The following is a 20,157-nucleotide window of genomic DNA, read 5'->3' as shown; positions in this document are numbered from 1 at the left end:
CAAGAGGCCAAGGTTCCTTTCCAGTTTTGAAAAAGGGTTCACCCGAAACGTCGACTCTAATTTCTCTCCACGGATGTTGCCTGGCCTGCTGAGCTTTTCCAGCATTTTCTGTTGTTATTTCGGATTTCCAGCATCTGCAGTATTTTGCTATTGACTATTCCAATGCTCTGCTGGCCAACCTTCCATCCTCTTCAGCTCATCCAAAACTCTGCTGCCCGTATCCTGACTCGCACCGTCCCACTTACCTTTCACCCCTGTGCTCGAATTTAAAATTCTCATCCTTGTGTTTAAATCCCTTCATAGTATCGCCCCTCCCTGTCTCCGTAACCTCCTCCAGCCCTACACTCCCTCCAAACTCTCTGGCCTCTTATGCATTGCTTCCTCCTTTACCCCACCATCGGCAGCGATGCCTTCAGACTCCCAGGTCCCACTCTCTGGAATTCCCTCCCTCAACGCTTCTGCCTCTCCACCTCTGTCTCCTCCTTTAGGTCTTTCCTTGAAGCCCACCTCTTTGACCAAGCCCCTCCTAACATCTCCCTGATTGGCTTGGCGTCTGTTTCGCCTCCCGACTCTGTAAAGCACCTCGGCATGGTTATCTGTTAAAGGCGCTACATAAATGCAAGCTATTGTTAATGTTCCAGGTCCTGACGAAGGGTCCCCCTCTCACATCCCGCGTCTTTACAGATGCTGATGGACCTAGTGCATATTTCCAGCATTGTCTGTTGTTCTGACCGATGATGATAAAGAATGGAGCTGTACGTTTAGGAACAAGTGACACTGTACTGGAAATGGAGCAGGAAGGCCTATTGCCAGATCCCCATCTCTCAAAGAGTTGCTAGGAATTTTCTTTTCTGCTCCCACCCCACCCCAGCAGGCAACTTGGCCACCCATTCATTTACTGTCCCGCCTCAGTTAAATGACAGCAGGGCGCGGGAAACCATCCAGTTTCCCTATGTACCCCCCCCCCCGCAGGTACTGCTAACCTCAACTACCAACAGGATAGGAGTGGCAGCAGCTCCTGGGCCAGTGGCAGGAAGCCCATTTAATGCCCTGTTGGAAGAAGAGGGCCTAGTCGTGGCCACCTCTTCCTCTCTTCTATCCCAGTCATTCAGCCTCCGGCTTTAAATTCCACGCAAATCTTCGGGGGGGACACTTTAGCTCTCGTCGACTGCAGCCCCTCCTCTTCTGCCACTTCAGGGGGTGTCCTGCTGCAGTGCCAGCTCCATGTTTCCTTGGATGGCAATAGCGGATCCCCTCCATTTAAACGTCACAGCAATGGGACCAAGTCCTCTACCCACCCTGCAGGGAAATCCAGCACAGTTACTCGTTGTGGTGATTATTTCCTATGTTTAATAAGAAGTATTGTGATTGGTGAATGGGGTGGTTGTTCTCTGTGTTAGTAAGAAGTATTGTAATTGGTTGTTTGTTTCTACCTTGAGATATATGCTGTAAACTCATTGGTAGTGGATGTCAGGTGATTTGTGGTGGCCATCTTAAATTCAGTTCTCTCCAGTCATGGTTGGAGACTGGTGTTGAAAGATGTGCTACTGGATTTTTAAAGTTAATAAAGCCTAGATTAGAAAGGCAAATCTATTCTTTATTTCAATTTATTAACTTTTTATCAGAATGGAGCGATATCTTCAACCAGAACGATTCAATGCTGACCCTAATTCTGCAGGAGTGGATGATAAATGGAAACATTGGTATTGTACATTTACAAACTTTTTGGGTGTGTTGGAACAAGAGCCTCTGAATAAGCTGAATATGCTGATCAACTACATTGCTCCGGATGTGTATAAGTATATTTTGGACTGTAAAACTTACGAATTGGCTATTTCTACATTGGAGAAGATTTTTGTTAAACCAAAGAATGAGGTATTTGCACGTTATCTTCTATCTGCCCGTAGGCAGCAGGTGGGAGAATCTTTGGATACTTATTTACAAGCACTTCGGCACCTTAGTGCTAACTGTAATTATAAAGCCGTGACGGCCGAAGAATATAAGGAAGAATCGGTATGGGATGCTTTTATTAATGGACTACTGTCTAGATCAATTCGTCAGCGGTTGTTAGAAAATAAGACTTTGGATCTCAAGAGTGCTTTTGAGCAAGCTTCTACATTGGATATGGCTCAGAGAAGTTCAGATTCTTATGCTCTTTCTAATTGACCTGCGACTGTGGTTTCGGCAGTTCCGGACGAAAAAGAATTAGGTGGACTTAATGGGAGTGGTTTACTAGATTCTGAAACAGTTTCTACTTCGGCGGCTGTTGCCTCTAGGATTCAGAAGTGTTATTTTTGTGGGAACGTCCGGCATCCTCGTTTGAAGTGTCCTGCCCGGGAGGCTGTGTGTAGTAAATGTGGAAAGAGAGGTCATTATGCACGGGAAATAAGATTAAACCAGATCCAGAACGTTTGCGACCATTGATCGATTTACCTTATCCTACTAATTCTAAGGCTTTGCAACGAGTTGTTGGACTGTTTTCTTACTATTCTAATTGGATTGCAAACTTTTCGCAGAAGATCCGGCCCCTTATTCGGGTTACGACATATCCTCTATCATGGGAGGCCAGGACATGTTTTGATAATTTTAAAAAGGATATCTTAGGAGCAGTTGTGCATTCTATTGATGAGCAGGTTCCCTTTGTGATTGAGACGGATGCTTCTGATTTTGCAATTGGGGCTACTCTGAACCAGAATGGAAGACCTGTGGCCTTTTTCTCACGTACCTTGAACAATAGTGAAAAAAGACATTCTTCAATAGAAAAAGAGGCATATGCAATAGTAGAAGCACTGCGTAAATGGAGACGTTATTTATCGGGGCGACATTTCACGTTGGTAACCGATCAAAAACCTGTGTCCTTTATGTTTGATGTTAAACATTTTGGAAAGATCAAAAATGATAAAATAATGAGGTGGAGGATTGAGTTGGCATGTTACCATTTTGATATAGTTTATCGTCCGGGGAAGGATAATGTTGCTGCTGATGCACTGTCGAGGGCTTATTGTTCTGTGATTCACGGAGATACGCTTATTAATCTTCACAATGCCTTATGTCATCCTGGGGTTACGAGGATGATACACTTCGTACGCAGTAAGAATTTGCCCTTTTCAGTTGAAGACGTCAAGCGGATGACTTCATCATGTTCTATCTGTGCTTGGTGTAAACCGAATTTCTTTAAGCCTCAACGAGCTCATCTTATAAAGGCTACTTCTCCTTTTGAACGTCTGAGCGTTGATTTTAAGGGGCCTCTTCCTTCAACGACTCAAAATCGATACATATTTACTGTTGTGGATGAGTTTTCAAGGTTTCCTTTTGCTTTTCCTTGCGCAGATGTATCAGCTGCTACAGTTATCAAATGTCTGACTCAACTTTTTGTCATCTTTGGGATGCCTGCGTATATCCATTCGGATCAGGGAAGTTCTTTTATGTCTTCCCAGTTGAAGGAATACCTTCAGAGTCGGGGAATTTCTACTAGTAGAACTACCCCGTATAACCCCCAGGGTAATGGACAGTGCGAACGATACAATGGGGTGATCTGGAAGGCAGTTATGTTGGCTTTGACATCCCGGAACCTTAAGAATACACAGTGGGAAATGGTACTGCCTGATGCCCTGCATTCCATTAGATCATTGCTTTCAACGGCTACTAATGTGACCCCCCATGAAAGGCTCTTTAACTATCCGCGGAGATCTACTACGGGATATTCGGTACCTTCATGGCTTACTATGCAGGGACCTGTGCTGCTTCGACGTCATGTTAGATTGTCAAAATATGATCCTTTAGTGGAGGAGGTGGAGCTGTTGGAGGCAAATTCCCAATATGCTCATATTCGATTCCAAGATGGGAAAGAAAGTACTGTTTCAATTAAAGATTTGGCTCCTTGTGGTGGCCAGCCCTCTTCTGAGGATACTAATAATAGTCACGATTCAGATAATGTGGATGTTGTTATAGATACTATGAATATTTCCAATCCTACTGCAGATAATTATACTTCTATTAGTCAGCCTTTGATGGATGTTCATGACCGTCCTAGTTTACTTCCTGATGGGATTTCCAATCCGGAAACCGTTGATAATCAGGATATGGATAGCCTTCCTGCAGAAGATACTTCGGTGTCTCCGGGTGTGGGAGGGCAAGGAATTTCACCAAGGTTAAGAAGGTCGACACGAACAAGATATCCGGTCGACCGATTGAAAATGGACTTTTAAATTGATAGTAATGTTTTAAAATTGTTGAAATATTATATTTGTATTTTAGTTGTAAATAAATTAATTATAAATTGTAAAGGTTGTTTTAGGTTGGAGCATGTTTTAAAAGGAGGGGTGAATGTGGTGATTATTTCCTATGTTTAATAAGAAGTATTGTGATTGGTGAATGGGATGGTTGTTCTCTGTGTTAGTAAGAAGTATTGTAATTGGTTGTTTGTTTCTACCTTGAGATATATGCTGTAAACTCATTGGTAGTGGATGTCAGGTGATTTGTGGTGGCCATCTTAAATTCAGTTCTCTCCAGTCATGGTTGGAGACTGGTGTTGAAAGATGTGCTACTGGATTTTTAAAGTTAATAAAGCCTAGATTAGAAAGGCAAATCTATTCTTTATTTCACTCGTATCCTAGGTCGTCTCATTTAAAAGCTTCCAGCTGAGGCGAGTCTACCCAGGTATTCCTATTGAGTGACAACTAGATTCTGCATCAACATTGCTTCAAGTAAAAGCATTTACATTTTGCTTCCACAGTTGCCAGTAAAATCAAACCACCACACTGCATTTGAAGGAGTGGTACTGCTTAATATATAAAAAAGAAAGAACTTCCATTTATATAGCGCCATTCATGAACTCAGGACGTCCCAAAGTGCTTTACAGCCAATGATGTACTTCTCGAAGTGTAGTCACTGCTGTAATGCAGGAAACACGGCAGCCAATTTGGGCACAGAAAGGTCCCACAAACAGCAATGCGATAATGACCAGATAATCTGTTTTAGTGATGTTGATTGAGGGATAAATATTAGCCAGGACTCCACTGCTTCTCTTCACAATAGTGCCATGTGATCTTCTCCGTCCACCATAGAGGACAGAAGTAGCCTTGGTTTAACGTCTCATCCAAAAGACAGCACCTCCGACAGTGCAGCACTCCCTCAGTACTGCACTGGAGTGTCAGTGTTGGGAGTAGAATGAGGTACATCACAGTTCAACCATGAACTGTCCTAAGTTTTCTTGCTAAAACAACTTCCTGGAATTTTATTTTTGAGTTAGAAGCGGATGGTTGGGGGCAAGTGACCAGCCTGATATCCTGCGTTGTTTCCCATGATCCTTTTGATAACCAAGTGGCGGAATGTTGCACAAAAAGTCACAAAGTCTTTGAAAATGAGAAGAAGCACAGATTTATAACAAAGTAAACTGCTTGCTGCTACAAATCATAAGAGAAAGTTACTGCTCGCAGCAGGCCCATCTGGACAGGTGTGTGGCACAGTTCCTAGCAGATGTTCTCAACATCTATTCCTAAATCTGTGCCACAAATGGGGGAATGCTGTCCTTTTAATAATATCCCAGTGAGATGGAAGGGAAATTTAGAGTCTAAATCCTGTGCATTAAGCTCCAGGGTACTTTGCCGTGGGAGGGCACAGGTGCACCTACTATCACTGCACAGCCGCCATTTACAATGTAGTCGGGGATGATGAGGTTGCTACCCTGAGATGTCACCTGGTGCCAGTTTGCATTCCTCAGTCAGCCTGTTGTACAGGGGCAGATGTCATAGGCTACCCGTCTCGAATTTCCTTCGATCCACCATTGGCGGCCGTGCCTTCAGCTTCCAAGGCCCTAAGCTCTGAAATTCCCTCCCTAAACCACTCTGCCTCTCTACTTCTTTCTCCTCCTTTAAGTGACTTCTTAAAACCTACCTCTTTGACCAAGCTTTTGGTCACCTGTCCTAACATCTCTTTATGTGGCTCGGTATCAATGTTTGCCTGATTGTACTCCTGTGAAGCACCTTGGGACATTTTACTATGTTAAAGATGTTCTATAAATGCATGTTGTTGTTACTTATCCTGAGCTAAGGAGCGCACAGATGAGGCAGGATTGGATGGTTGACTAGAGCACGACTCTAACCCTTAATCAAAAATCACTTAACCATAAGAATCATTTTCAAAAATGCAACCTGCTGGTAGAGGAGAAGAAACTGTAACTCCACTGTTTGGAACAGAATGATTCCAAGATCCTTTAAAAACAATAAACTCACTCTCACCATTGTAAGTATGGGACTAACTCTCCGGCCAAATAGAGATGCAATAAATTGTAGTTTGAACAAGGCTGCCTTGTAGTTAGACTCCATTTTTGAAGGACACATCCATTCCATGAATTTCAGTGATTTTGGTACAGTCCAGATATCAGCCTGAGGTCAGTGTTTACACAAGAATTCGGAGTGATTTTGATCCCTCCTGACCCTTTTTCAAGTTTTCTCTGCTGCTTCATGTCCACTCAATGTCCCCTGACCTGTAAAGTGCTCAGAGATTTCTTTTTGAATACGGATATTGAGTACTGTAGAAATGTAAGTAATTTATTATGATTATCTCCAACAAGCGAGAGTCTAGCCACCTCCCCTTGACATTCAATGGCATTGCCATCGCCAAATCCTCCACCTTCAACATCCTGGCGGTCACTATTGACCAGAAAATTAACTGGACCAGCCACATAAATACTGTGGCAACAAGAGCAGGTCAGAGGCTGGGTATTCTGCAGTGACTATCTCACCTCCTGGCTCCCCAAAGCCTTTCCACCTTCTACAAGGCACAAGTCAGGAGTGTGTCCACTTGCCTGGATGAGTGCAGCTCCAAAAAATAAGGAGCACAAATGATGGGATAATCTGCTTTGGGGATGTTGGTTGAGTCGATTTTATGAATTTGCACTCCTAGCACAGACCTTTACTTTTCAAGAACTTGGGGCAGAGTCTAGCAGCCATGAACAGGTAATTTCTGTCTATTAAAGGTAAGGAGAGCTGTAATTAAAAGGCTCATCTGCTCCCCCCCTGAAGAGCTGGTAAACACTCCCTTCTCCCTTGCCGCTCCCTACAATACAATCCTCTGGTCTTCTGACTTGACTTCCTTGAAAACTCCGGATAAGCAAGGTAATAGAAGCACCTGAATGCATTAGCAGAAACATTCCAGAAGCAGCTGGCTGGGTTTTGTGTTTGGAGAAAGTACCTGTCAGCGTTGCCTCCCAGGTATAGTTTCCCTGGGGACTTTAAATAGAATACACAATGCCCTTTATAACTCAGCAACGTATTTCCAGCTCAGTAATTTCATTTGGTGTACAAGATACAGTCTCACGGAGCCTAAGCACAGCCCTCTGTTGCTACCATTCAATCAGTAAACAAAAGGAGCGTAGCCTGTCATTGCAGAGCAGAGCATAGGGACACGCTTTATTTAATCGGAGGTTTAATTGAACGTAATGAGAAAACTGCCAGATACAAGCATTGAACGGCTAGAGGTTCATCATCAGCCTCATGATGGAACCTAGAGAGGAGACTTGAGAACCTGCAAGCTACACTTATTAATCTTGAGAGAGCAGAGTCAAGAAAAAGCCTTCGAGCTACCTACAGTAATATTAATCTGGCATATTCCTTATACAATCAATTCCTCTGCGAATCGGTGCAGTGAATTGGTAATCGTGGCGATGACCCATCAGGGCAGGTGCACAGCACATCCTGAGTGTTCCTCCATGTTTTCTTTTTAAGCCAGTGTTTCGAGCAGGGAAGCTGTCGCCTTCAGTGCCATCCCAGATAGCAGTGCCTAAATGTTGTGAAATAAGGACCAATAAGCTTTTGCCATTGGAACATCAGCACAGGAGTAGGCCTTTCATCCCCTCAAGGCTGATCTGTACCTCAACCCCATTTATCCGCCTTAGCTCCATATGGAAGACCATAGTATAATTTTACGAATGATTACTGAATGGTATTGAATCTCGATTTAAAGGTGCATTGTGCTATTGAAATTCTGCCTTGCAATTTATTTTAGAGCTGGTATTTCATGTGTTTGCACCTTCCATTCTGCTCCCGGCTCAGTGGGAGAGGGAAGAGTCCTCTGTTCAACATTTGCAGCCAAATCGTAAATATGCGTAATGAAGAAGGTGTTTACTATTCCGCTATAAATAGCGTCAAGAGAACATTTTCCCCTTAAGAGTTTTACAATCTCAGTCATGTTCTTATGGAAAGGTATCTAGCAGAGGCCAGCCAGTTCCTCACCGGTAGGGAGAGATGATTTGGAGGGACAGTTATTCCCGGCTGCCCTTGCACACCTCCAGCTGGGCAGTTATAGATTGTCATTATTAAAATCCTAGGAGTTGGTTTTGGCCTAGCTTCAAAGATGGGGGATGTCTGTGGTGTGGGAGTGACCAAGGGAAGGGCAGAAACTAATGTTCCTCGCCTCCCTTGACAGTCTGACAGAACTACTTTTCTTTTGTTGTTGTGTTTCTCTTGCAGACAAGGGACAGAATTCCAGACAATAATATTGGGGAGAGTTCCACATGCAGAAACGATGCCTAATGTGCCACTTTGCTATGCAGCCTTTTGGATTGACATGGACTATAATGATGCAGCTGCAACAACTCTTGTGTTCCTGTGATAAATGGGAATAAACACAAACGTGGCTGAAGCACCAGTTCTTAGATAACTTGTTACTTATACATCCTTAAAGAAGCCTTGTATCTAGCCTGTAGGACATTTTCTTTTACGATTCTGTATGCAGAGGAGTGCACAATAATGCAACTGAATCACTAGTATTCTTTAAACTTCCCATTAAACCATTATATTACAGATATTAAAGGTTGTAAAAGACACAACAAAATTTGATGGCGTTTGAAGGTTTTTTCCACCATGGATATTTCTTGGCTGTTCCTGGAAATTGAGTCTGTCTGAAAAGACTTCCCCTTCCTTTCGGTGCTGCTCCTTTAAAATCATGTGCACATAGGGTTGCCAACTCTGGTAGGACATGTTCCGCAGGTTTCGACACTTGACTTCCCATCTCCAACTGCCCCATCCCCATGTTCTCGTCGTTGGTTACCCGACATGTCTTCCAATTGTGGCCGCTTGAGCATCCCCGATTTTAATGGCCCAGAACTTGGTGTCGGGGGCTTGCCGCGCGTGCAAGCCCCCGATGTGCACTTACCCGGCGCGCCGACATCTGAAACCTGGCCCGCAGTGGATTTCCTGTCAGTGGCCCGGTTCTGATGTTGGCGCACTGTGCTAACCTGACCCAGCGGCGTAGTTAGTGTGATGTGCCGGCTGGGATCAGGTGAGCACTGTTCAGCCAATCAGGGGAGGGGAAACTTCATTCATAAGTTTGAGAGTAAGAACTGTCAAACTCATGAGAAGTACTGCACCCCAAAACACTACTTAAATTTTAAATAAAATTTTAAAAAACATCCCAATCATTAAATTAAGTATAAATAAGTTAAAAAAAATAATTTAAACAATAATTTTTTTTTTTGAAAAAATAAATTTTTAATAAAAAGGGTCTAAAACTAAACTTACCTTATTGTAGATTCTTTAAAATAATAAACCTGTGGGGAAAAAAAATTCTAAATTGCACTAAAACACCACTTACCTGTAAAAATAAATACTTACGTGTGCTTTTTACAAGCGTAAAGACCGGAGGCCTTTACACATGCGCAAATCCCCCAAAACAGAGGAAATCCAAGACGCACGCGCTGCCCCCTACAGCGCACGCGCTAGCCTCTTCACCTCTTGGGTTAGAGGAGAGGAAATGCCGGTTTTCAGCGCATGCGCTGTGCATGCTGAAAACCGGCATTTCCTCTGGCCAGACGCGTGAGTACCCCTTCCGTACTCACGTGTTTGGGGAGGAATTACTGCCCCAATAACTCCAGCCTTCAGCTGCCTAGGCCCTAAGCTCTGGAAATCCCTCCATAAACCTCTCCACCTCTCTACCTTTCTCCTCCTTTTAAGAGGCTCCTTAAAACCTACCTCTTTGACCAAGTCTGCCTTAATATCTCTTTGTGGCTCGATGTCAAATTTTGTTTTATAACACTCCTGTGAAACACCTTGGGACGTTTCACTACGTTAAAGGCGCTATATAAATACAAGTTGTTGTTGTATCCTCATGGAGCCCCACCTTCCCACACCAATTGGAAAGCGAGTGGACACACCATTACACGATTGGATGATTCATGACTGTCACTCAAACGGGCTTTTTCCCCCATCTCCAATATTTTTATAGCTAACAAAAGCGTTCATAGAAATCTTTTTTAACAAAAACACTTTTTTTAATGGCCCTATGATTTTTCTCCTGGGTTGTTTGCAGCAGTGTCCTGGAGATTAACCTTTTAATTCCTGGAGGGTTGGCAACCTTATATGTACATATGACAACAAACCACGTTTTCCCGCTTTGTTGCAGACCATGATGTGTTTATTAGGTCATAAGGGAAGCTGTGTAATTGGCATGGTGAAGATGAAAAGCAGATAGTTAGGCTTTTAGACCATTAGTACACAGATGTGAAAACAAATGGAACATCACAAATACCACTGCTTAATACTTTAACCTCTTAACTAACAAAGGAGGAAACCAAAATTTGGGCTCCTTAGGTTTTACATATACTTCCAAGGCTCTCATTACTTGCTGTACTGCCTTTAGGCACATTTGTAGGAGGCTGCATCCTCCTGAGCAGATCCATTGGTTCATCAGCCCTGGCACTGTTGTGATTACAATTATTGGCTGGTGACCTTGGTCCTGCCAAGATTCTGGTTGCTGGTTCATGGGGCCTGGGGCTGCCAGGGTACTAGCTGCTGGTTTGTCGGCCTCAGCCTATCAGGGTTTACCTCTTCCCAAAATTACAACGTATATTTTGTAAAAAATCGTTATCAATTGAAGGTCATAAAACTCATTTTAAGGGGACTGATGATCATGTGAGAAATGGATGTAGCTGGAGTGGGGAACAGAGCTTCCTCTACTATACTCTGTTTGTAATCAAGACGAGTGTTGGTTGATGGTATCACTGGGCACCGGGAGTTATCCTCCAGATAAATAAATCCTGCAACTCAAAGCTTATAAATAAACTGAAACTCACACCACACAAAGTATCCTTTCACCTTTTTCACCCAATGTTGTCTCACTAAAATATAGATATTCAGTTAAATGTTTGTATTGAGGGCGAAGTTAACCCTTCGACAGCTGGGTTTGAATACCATTAATAGATACTGCCAACATGAGGTGAACTACCATCTGGAACAAGTGCCAAGAGAGACTGGTGAAGGGATTAAGGCTGATAAAATTGTCAGTCCTTCTTGTAAGTGCCAGTGGGTTAATCATGAAGCATCCTGTTACAAATGAGACAGTGTTAGGTAAGTGACATATCAAAAAAACAGCAAGTTAGCAGCTTGAAAAACTCAAACCTCTTCTAAAGTGAACAGCTAAGCAGAAGGACTGGGGTGGCACTGAGGAATAGTGGTATTTAGGTTAGAGCAGCACTGAGGAGGAGTGGCAGTGAGGAGGGCAGGGGCAGCACAGGAGGGGTGGTATTGAGGAGGGCAACACTGAGGAGGGAAGGGACAGGACTGAATAAAGGTGAGATTAATGAGGGTAGATGCAACATTTGCAACACATCATATGACATACTTTGTTGCAAAACAATCTTTTAAAAAAGAGAAAGCCAGTCTTTGGTAGAAAGAAAGACTTGCATTTATATAGCGCCTTTCACAACCACCAGATGTCCCAAAGCGCTTTACAGCCAATTAAGTACTTTTTGAAGTGTAGCCAGTGATGTAAGAAAACTACTAGGCACTTGGTCTGAGTATTAAACAAGGCTTTAATCAACTGTTTTTCAACATGGAAATCTAGTTGTGTCCTTCACTAGTTCCTGTTAAAGAATGTCCTGAGCAAGCTGGGCCCATGCTCGAGTATTTATACTCTCCCTGGACAGCGCCACCAGCAGGCTGCCCAGTATTATTTCATAAGTCATTTCCACATGAATGACGAGATTCATGTCAGTCAGTGTTGTAATGTAGGAAACGTAGCTACAGTTACCTTGATTTTCCTGTTCAAGGCAGTGGCCTTAAAGGCTTAGGCAAGTTTAGGGGCTAAGCATCACAACCGCGATCAAGACCAAGAACTATGGGGGTCATTTTGCCCTAACCCTCGGGTCGGATGCCCGTTTTACACCCCGGCCGATTTTACACTCCATTGAAGTAATGCAGAGTAAAATCAGGGTGGGGGGGTGGGTGGGGGCGGTGTAAAACAGGAGGCCAATCTGAACCTGCCCGGCGGGTTTGTGTTAAATCACCCCTTTCCGTATGAGCAACTGCATGTGAGATCTGGTACCAGAAACAATTTGATGATGATAAAGTCATGCTGAATGTCCAGAATCGTCGTTCAGTCATTATTTTAACAGATGTGAGTGAAACACGGTGGGGTGGGGCGGGGTGCGGGATGTCACCGAACCAAGGAAATGACAGCCTGGAGCAGCTTAATGAGACTAAAGAAATGTAGGATTACAGAGGATATACTGCACAGAAACAGGCCATTCGACCCAACCAGTCTGTGCCAGCGTTTATGCTCCACTCTAGCCTCCTCCCGACTTTCCTCATCTAAATCTATCAGCGTAATCCTCTATTCCCTTCTCCCGCACATGGTTATCTAGCCTCCCCTTAAATGCATCCATACTATTCGCTTCAACCACTCCCTGTTTCTTCTGAATTCCCTATTTGATTTCTTGGTGACTATCTTATATTGATGGCCTCTAGTTTTGTTCTTCCCCACAAGTGGAAACATTCTCTCTGTATCCACTCTATCAAACCTTTCATAATTTTAAAGACCTCTATTAGGTCACCCCTCAGCCTTCTCTTTTCAAGAGAAAAGAGACCCAGCCTGTTCATCCTTTCCTGATATGTATACCCTCGCATTTTGGTATCATCCTTGTAAATCTTTTTGCACCCTCTCCAGTGCCTCTATATCCTTTTTATAATATGGCAACCAGAATTGTACACAGTACTCCAAGTGTGGTCTAACTAATATTCAATACAAGTTTAACATAACTTCTCTACTTTTCAATTCTATCCCTCTAGAAATAAGCCCTAGTGCTTGGTTTGCTTTTTTTTATGGCCTTATTAACCTGCGTCGCAACTTTTAGTGATTTGTATATTTGTACTCCCAGATCCCTTTTGCTCTTCTGCCCCATTTAGATTCTTATTTTCCAAGTAATATGTGACACCTTATTTTTCTTACCAATATACCTCACATTTATCTGTGTTGAAATTCATTTGCCAATTATATGCCCATTCTGCAAGTTTATTAATGTCTTCTTGTAATTTGTTGCAGTCCTCCTCAGTATTGAAACAAGGGCCTTTCTGAACACGGTGTTAGTTGTGTTAAAATTAGTTTTCCTTCTTCCCCCCCCCAAACCCAAAGGTTGGGATGAAGAGAGAGTCAGGTAAATAGACTATAATCAATAAAGGCTTTTAAAAGTCAATTGGCACCCGTCCCTTCCCTGTTTGCTAGCTTTCTTGCTGGAGTCCGAGTACAGTATTTGGAGTCGTCTTCTCAGGCAGTCCCTCAGAACCGAGGATGACTTGCTTCCACACTAAAAATGAGTTCTCAGGTGATTGTTGAGTCCAAAGCGGGACCTACAGTCTCTGTCACAGGTGGGGCAGACGGTGGTTGAAGGGGTGGGTGGGTGGGGCGCTTGGGTTGACGTGCGCTCCTTGCGCTTAGCTTCCACTTGCTCCCGGCGAAGAGACTTAAGGTGTTCGGCGCCTTCCTGGATGCTTCTCCTCCACTCTGTGCGGTCTTGGACCAGGGATTCCCAGGTGTCGGTGGGGATGTTGCACTTTTTCAAGGAGGCTTTGAGGGTGTCCTTGAAGCGTTTCCTCTGCCCACCTGGGGCTCTCTTGCAGTGTTGGAGCTCCGAGTAGAGCGTTTGTTTTAGGAGTCTCGTATCGGGCATGCGGACAATGTGACCCGTCCATCAGAGCTGATTGAGCATGGTCAAAGCTTCAATGCTGGGGATGTTGGCCTGAGCGAGAACACTGACGTTGCTGCACCTATCCTGCCAGTGGATTTGCAGGATCTTGTGGAGGCAGTGTTGGTGGTACCTCTCCAGTGCTTTGAGGTGCCTGCTGTATATGGTCCATGTCTGAAGCATACAGGAGGGCGGGTATCATTACTGCTCTGTAGACCATGAGCTTGGTGCTGGGTTTGAGGTCCTGGTCTTCAAACACTCTCTTCCTCAGGCGACCGAAGGCTGCACTGGCACACTGAAGGCGGTGTTGGACTTCGTCATCAACGTCTGCCCTTGTTGACAGTAGGCTCCCGAGGTATGGAAAGTGGTCCACATTGTCCAAGGCCTCGTCATGGATTTTGATAATCGGGGAGCAGTACTGTGCGACTGGGCAGGTTGGTAGAGGACCTTTGTCTTACGGATGTTTAGTGTAAGGCCCATGCTCTCGTACACTTCAATGAAGGTGTTGACGATGGTTAGGAGTTCGGCCTCGGAGTGTGCGCAGACGCAAGCGTCATCTGCATACTGTAATTCGATGACAGAGGATGGGACAACCTTGGATCTGGACTGGAGGCGACGGAGGTTGAACAGTTTCCCGTTTGTTCTGTAGATTAGCTCCACTCCAGCGGGGAGCTTACTGAGGGTGAGATGGAGCATTGCAGCCAGGAAGATCGAGAAGAGCGTTGGTGCGATGACACAGCCTTACTTGACCCCGGTCCGTACGTGAATTGGGTCTGTGGTGGCTCCCTTGGTCAGGATCACGGCTTGCATGTCATCGTGAAGCAGGCGGAGGATGGTGACAGACTTTTGAGGGCAGCCGAATTTGAGGAGGACACTCCATAATTCCTCATGGTTGACGGTGTTGAAGGCCTTTGTGAGGTCAAAGAAGGCCATGTACAGCGGTTGGTGCTGTTCCCTGCATTTCTCTTGTAGTTGACGTGTGGTGATGATCATGTCCATTGTGCCCCTTAGTGGGCGGATTCTGCATTGCGACTCTGGGAGGAGCTATTTGGAATATGATGTAGAACAAGGCAGTATGGAGGAAAAATTTGGTTGCTTTGCGCCTCTTGTTAGCACCCTAAGAGGGCACTAACGGGACACAAAGCAACTAGCGCCCCGGGCGCGGCGCCGCAAACGCCTCCCGCGAAATTCAGCTGGAGGTTAGCGGCGGCAGTAACCGTTAGCGCCCCGCGGCGCTGCGCCGCCAGCGATGACGTCATCGCCGTGTGCAGCGCCCCGGACGTGATCTTCGGTAGCAGCCCCTGACTTACCGGCGGACGCTATCAGGGGGGCCTACCTGCGGCCGGGGCGGCGCTAATTAAAGACGAGGTGCCGGGCGGCCATTTTTTGTTGCTGGACGCCTACCAGCACCTACCTCCGTTGCCGTCCCTGGCCTCCCCCGCCCCCCCCCCCCCAACCGCCGTGGAGTACCGGCTGCGCTCCATGAGCCCGGCACTTTGCTTGAGTGCCGGGCTCTTTTGCCAGCACTCCGATCCCAGTGGTTCAGCTGGACCAAGGGTCACGCTGCGCAAGGCCCCTCCCCTTTTAAGAAGGGGAGGAAGACCTGCAGTACCGCGGCACATAGCGCCGCGATTCCCTCGCCCCAAGGGAGGCACACCCCGCTTCCAGTAGCACCCCGCTTCCATCTTGGGGTGCTGCCATTGAATTTCGGCCACGGTATCGCCAATTTGTAGCGCCCCGGTGAAGTTAGCGCCCCAAAGGGGGCGCGACTCAATTTTTCTCCCTATAACTCTCCAACGTTTAATGATTGTAAGAAGTCACACAACACCAGGTTATAGTCCAACAGTTTTATTTGAAATCACAAGCTTTCGGAGCACTGCTCCTTCATCAGGTGAAGTGGAGAGATGCATAAAGACACAGCTTATATAGTCAGAGAACACTGCCAGATGATTACAGGTAATCTTTCTAACTGCCATTTATCACACCTCGGCAGAGAGATAATCCTGGTGTTGTGTGACTTCTTACATTTGTCCACCCCAGTCCAACACCGGCATCTCCACACCACGTTTAATGAGATGGTAAAGGCCGATGAGATGACCTAGCACATAAACTGAAAGGCTAAGTGAACTACAGGGCACAAGACGTTCATGAAGGGGACAGCGCCTCCATGAAAACGTCCAATTAACCTGAGGAAGGGGAACAGCCAGAAGCTATGGATTGTCATGAAGACACATTGACACAAAGACCCTCATTTTTCAAACTGTTCAAAATAATGTCAGAACCAAATTCATCCCTCCTAAACATTGACCTGGGTCACAGCTATAACCCCGTTGGGGAGCGGCATCAGGGAGAAAACCAAAGTTTTGAGCAAGGCACAGAGGAGAACATGACCAGTGCCTTATTTCTCACCCCCCGCCCCCCCCCCCACACACACCATCCAAGTGGTTGCACCAATGAATCTGACCCCTTTTTCTCAACAGCCACATCAGTCTATACTGAACAGCTGGATTTAATTTTATTTCCCCAGGTGCACCGTTGACAGATGCATAGCGGAGTTCCACACGTGAAAGATGTGGCATTAAGTGGTGGTGCGGATTGTTGAACAAATGCGGATCATCTCACTTGAACATGTTTCTGCTGCATATCAGAGTGCTGGAATTGCATAGCTGTGTTTGGGAAGGAAGTGAAATTCCTCACAGTTCAGGGAGGCCTAACCGGGCCTTTCCACTCTGGTAGTTAAACAGATTAAAAAAAAAAAAAATTTGAAATGACAGAAAATAGCAAAAGCATTAAGAAAGAACAAACTTGTATTTATATAGCGCCTTTCACGACCTCGGGATATTCAAAAGCACTTCACAGCCAGTGTACCTACTGTTGCAACATAGGGAAATGCTACAACCAATTTGCGTAAAGCAAGGTCCCACAAACAGCAGATCAGCTGATTTTTAGTGATGTTGGTTGAGGGATGAATATTGGCCAGGACACTGGAAGGATTCTCCTGCTCTTCGTCCACTAGTGCCGTGGGATCTTTTATGTCCACCTTAGAGGGCCTCGGTTGAACATCTCCTCGGAAAGACGTCCCCTCCGACAGTGCAGCGCTCCCTCAGTACTACACTGGAGTGTCAGACGGTAAGTTATAGGCCAAGTCTCTGGAGTGGGACTTGAGCCCACAACTTTCTGGCTCGGAGGCGGGAGTGCGGGTGGGGGGGAGGTGCGGTTGATTACTGCACTAACCTGGTACAAATAATAAAACTTCTGCAGAGAGGCCCGAGAGATGTCTGGCTGGGAAGTAGAAAAGTTCAGTGTGGCAGTAATGCTGCTGTTCTTGCGTTTGGTGTTAATGCCTATTGTTGGGGCGGGGCAGAGCAGAGGGGCCTTTACTCTGCACCAAACCTGTGTTATACCCGATGTGGGAGCGTCTGATGCTGACGCTGGGTGCTTAATTTAGGAATAGAGATCTGTCACTTTTTGAGCAAAAAAGCTCACCAAATAAAACTGCCCAATTATAGGACATGCTAAACGAAAAAAGACCAAGGTCCATCAAAACAAAGGCAAAATACTGTGGATGCTGGAAATCTGAAATTAAAACAGCAAATGCTGGAAACAACCAGCAGGTCAGGCAGCATCTGTGGAGAAAAAAAATAGGGTTAAGATTTCAGGTCGATGACCTTTTGTCAGAACTGGAAGAGGTTAGAGATTTAACAGGTTTATGCAGAGCCAGGGAAAAAGGGGCGGGGGGTGGGGTGTGGTGCAGGGAGGAACAAAGGGAAGGCCTGTGATGGGGTGGATGGTAGATGTGATTAAATGACAAAGGATGATGGTGCAAGGCAAAAGTGGGTGGTAATGGGACAAGTAAAGAAAGAAAGAAAAACAGAAAATGCTGGAAATACTCAACAGGTCAGGCAGCATCTGTAGAGAGAGAAACAGAGTTAACGTTTCAGGTTGATGACCCTTCATAAAGAAAGAGCTGTGTCCGTAGGAGGTGTAAATGGTTACGGCAGAACCATTACCAGCACCTGCTTTCTGAGAAAATGGGAGCGGTGGTTATGATCTAAAGTTGCTGAACTCAGTGCTGTGAAATGCCTAATCGAAAGGTGAGGTGCTGTTCCGTGAGCTTACGCAGTTCACCTTCTACGATCCTGGTAGTTACATGATACAATGATAATGGAGTTGTTGACTAATCATAGCAATCAACCTCTATCAGTTAGTCTACAACAGATCCAGAAATAATGGGATGAAAACCCCAGTGGCGGAGAGCTTTGGGAACATAGGTCCAAAGACACTTTTTTCCTCCCAAACATGCTACAATTACTATATGCCATAGAGTCATAACTACAAAGAAGGAGGCCATTTGGCCTATCGAGTCTGTGCCGGCTCTCTGTGGAGCAGTCCAGTCAGTCCTATTCCCCCGCTCTATCCCTGTAGCCCTGCAAGCTTATTTCCGTCAAGTGCCTATCCAATCTCTCCTTGGAAACATTGAGTGTCTCCATTTCCACCACTTCCGTCGGCAGTGAGTTCCAGGTCCTCACCACTCACTGTGTAAAAAAAGTTTTTCCTCACATCCCCCCTGTATCTCTTGCCCAAAACCTTAAATCTGTGTCCCCTAGTCCTTGTACCATCAACTAGTGGGAACAGCCTTTCCCCGTCTAGCCTATCCAAACCTGTCATAATCTTGTACACCTCTATCAAATCACCTCTCAACCTCCTTTGCTCGAATGAAAACAAATCCAGCTTCTCCAACCTGTCCTTGTAGCTAAGATCCCCCATCCCCGGAACCATTCTGGTAATTCTCCTCTGCACCCGCTCAAGGGCCTTCACATCCTTCCTAAAGTGTGGTGACCAGAACTGGACACAATATTCCAGTTGTGGCCTAACCAGCGCTTTATAAAGGTTCAGCATAACTTCTCTACTTTTGTACTCAATACCTTTATTGATGAAGCCAAGATCCCATATGCTTTGCTAACCACTCACTCAATATGTCCTGCCACCTACAGGGGCCTATGCACATTAACTCCTGGGTTCCTCTGTCCCTGCACACACTTTGGGCTGGATTTTGCCAGCCCTGGGGAGGCGAGTTTGGAGGCGGGACTGCCGAGAAAATGACAGAATTTGGGGGCGGGTGCCCAACCCACCCCCAACCCGCCTCCATGCCATCTTGCCAGGAGGTGGGTAGCCGTCCCGCGCCGGGTCCCGTCTCCTTGGAGGTGGGAAGGGATCACAGCCACTTAACTGCCTGATAACAGGTAGTTAACAGGCAGAAAATAGGATTATCCCCATTTTGCCCACACAAGCGCGGGCTTCCAGAAGGCTCTGAAACCCGCCAGGGTCACTGAGGCGAGTAGTGGGTCTGCGGGAGTCTGCGGGGTCCAAAAGTATGCTGTGGAGGTGAGAGGTGAGTGATGGGTGCAAGTGTGGAGAGGTGAGTATCTGAGGTAAGTGCAAAGTGTTAGAAAAAGTGTACTTTGTTTCTTCCTGCAGGCTTCAATCGGCGGGTATGTGGAGAGTCTTGCAACTCCACGGTAGAGATGACAGATGGCAGTTGCATTCTCCAATGCAGCAACCATCTAATTTCTACAAAAGAAAGAGGTTTGATGAGGTCTTGACAGATGAAACGTCATACATTGACGTCCTCTGTAACTGGCTTTCCCTTAATTGGCCTGCTAAGCCCGCTGGGCGGGATTAACAAGGTCAATCAAGGGAAAATAGCGTGGGTTGGCCAGAGGTTGATGGAGGCGGGACTGAACCCCGACAAGTGGGAGTCCCGTCTCCAAAAGCTCCGCATTGGCAAAATCCAGACCTTTAAAACTGTGCCATTAAGTGTATATTGCCTCTCCCTCATCACCTCACACTTCTCTGTATTAAATTCCATCTGCCACTTGTCTGCCCATTCTGCTAGCCTTTCTATATCCTGCTGCAGTCGATTGGTATCATCCTCGCTGTTTGCCACCCCCCCAAGTTTGGTGTCATCGGCAAATTTAGAAATTCTACTCTGTATTCCAATATCCAGGTCATTTATATATATCAAAAAAAGCAGTGGCCCCAGCACTGACCCTTGGGGAACACCACTGTCTACCATCCTCCAGTCTGAAAAATAGCCATTTACCACAACTCGCTGTTTTCTGCCCTTAAGCCAATTCCTTATCCAAGCTGCCACTGACCCACCTATTCCATGAGCCTTCCATGTGGTACTTTGTCAAATG

General features: G+C 45.6%; 1 protein-coding gene across 1 annotated transcript in view; it reads left to right on the top strand.

Annotated features, from left to right (window-relative positions):
- Positions 1-20,157, top strand: part of LOC147106609 (dual specificity protein phosphatase 8-like) — a 254,403-nt gene that overhangs the window by 15,361 nt on the left and 218,885 nt on the right. The gene's annotated exons all lie outside the window — the stretch shown is intronic.

The sequence above is a fragment of the Somniosus microcephalus genome, chromosome 15, assembly GCF_052327205.1.
Source record: "Somniosus microcephalus isolate GS21.2 chromosome 15, FLI_Smic_1.0, whole genome shotgun sequence".
NCBI classification, from domain to species: Eukaryota; Metazoa; Chordata; class Chondrichthyes; order Squaliformes; family Somniosidae; genus Somniosus; species Somniosus microcephalus.
The sequence above is the reverse complement of the archived record's forward strand: the minus strand, read 5'-3'. Positions and strand labels throughout refer to the sequence as shown.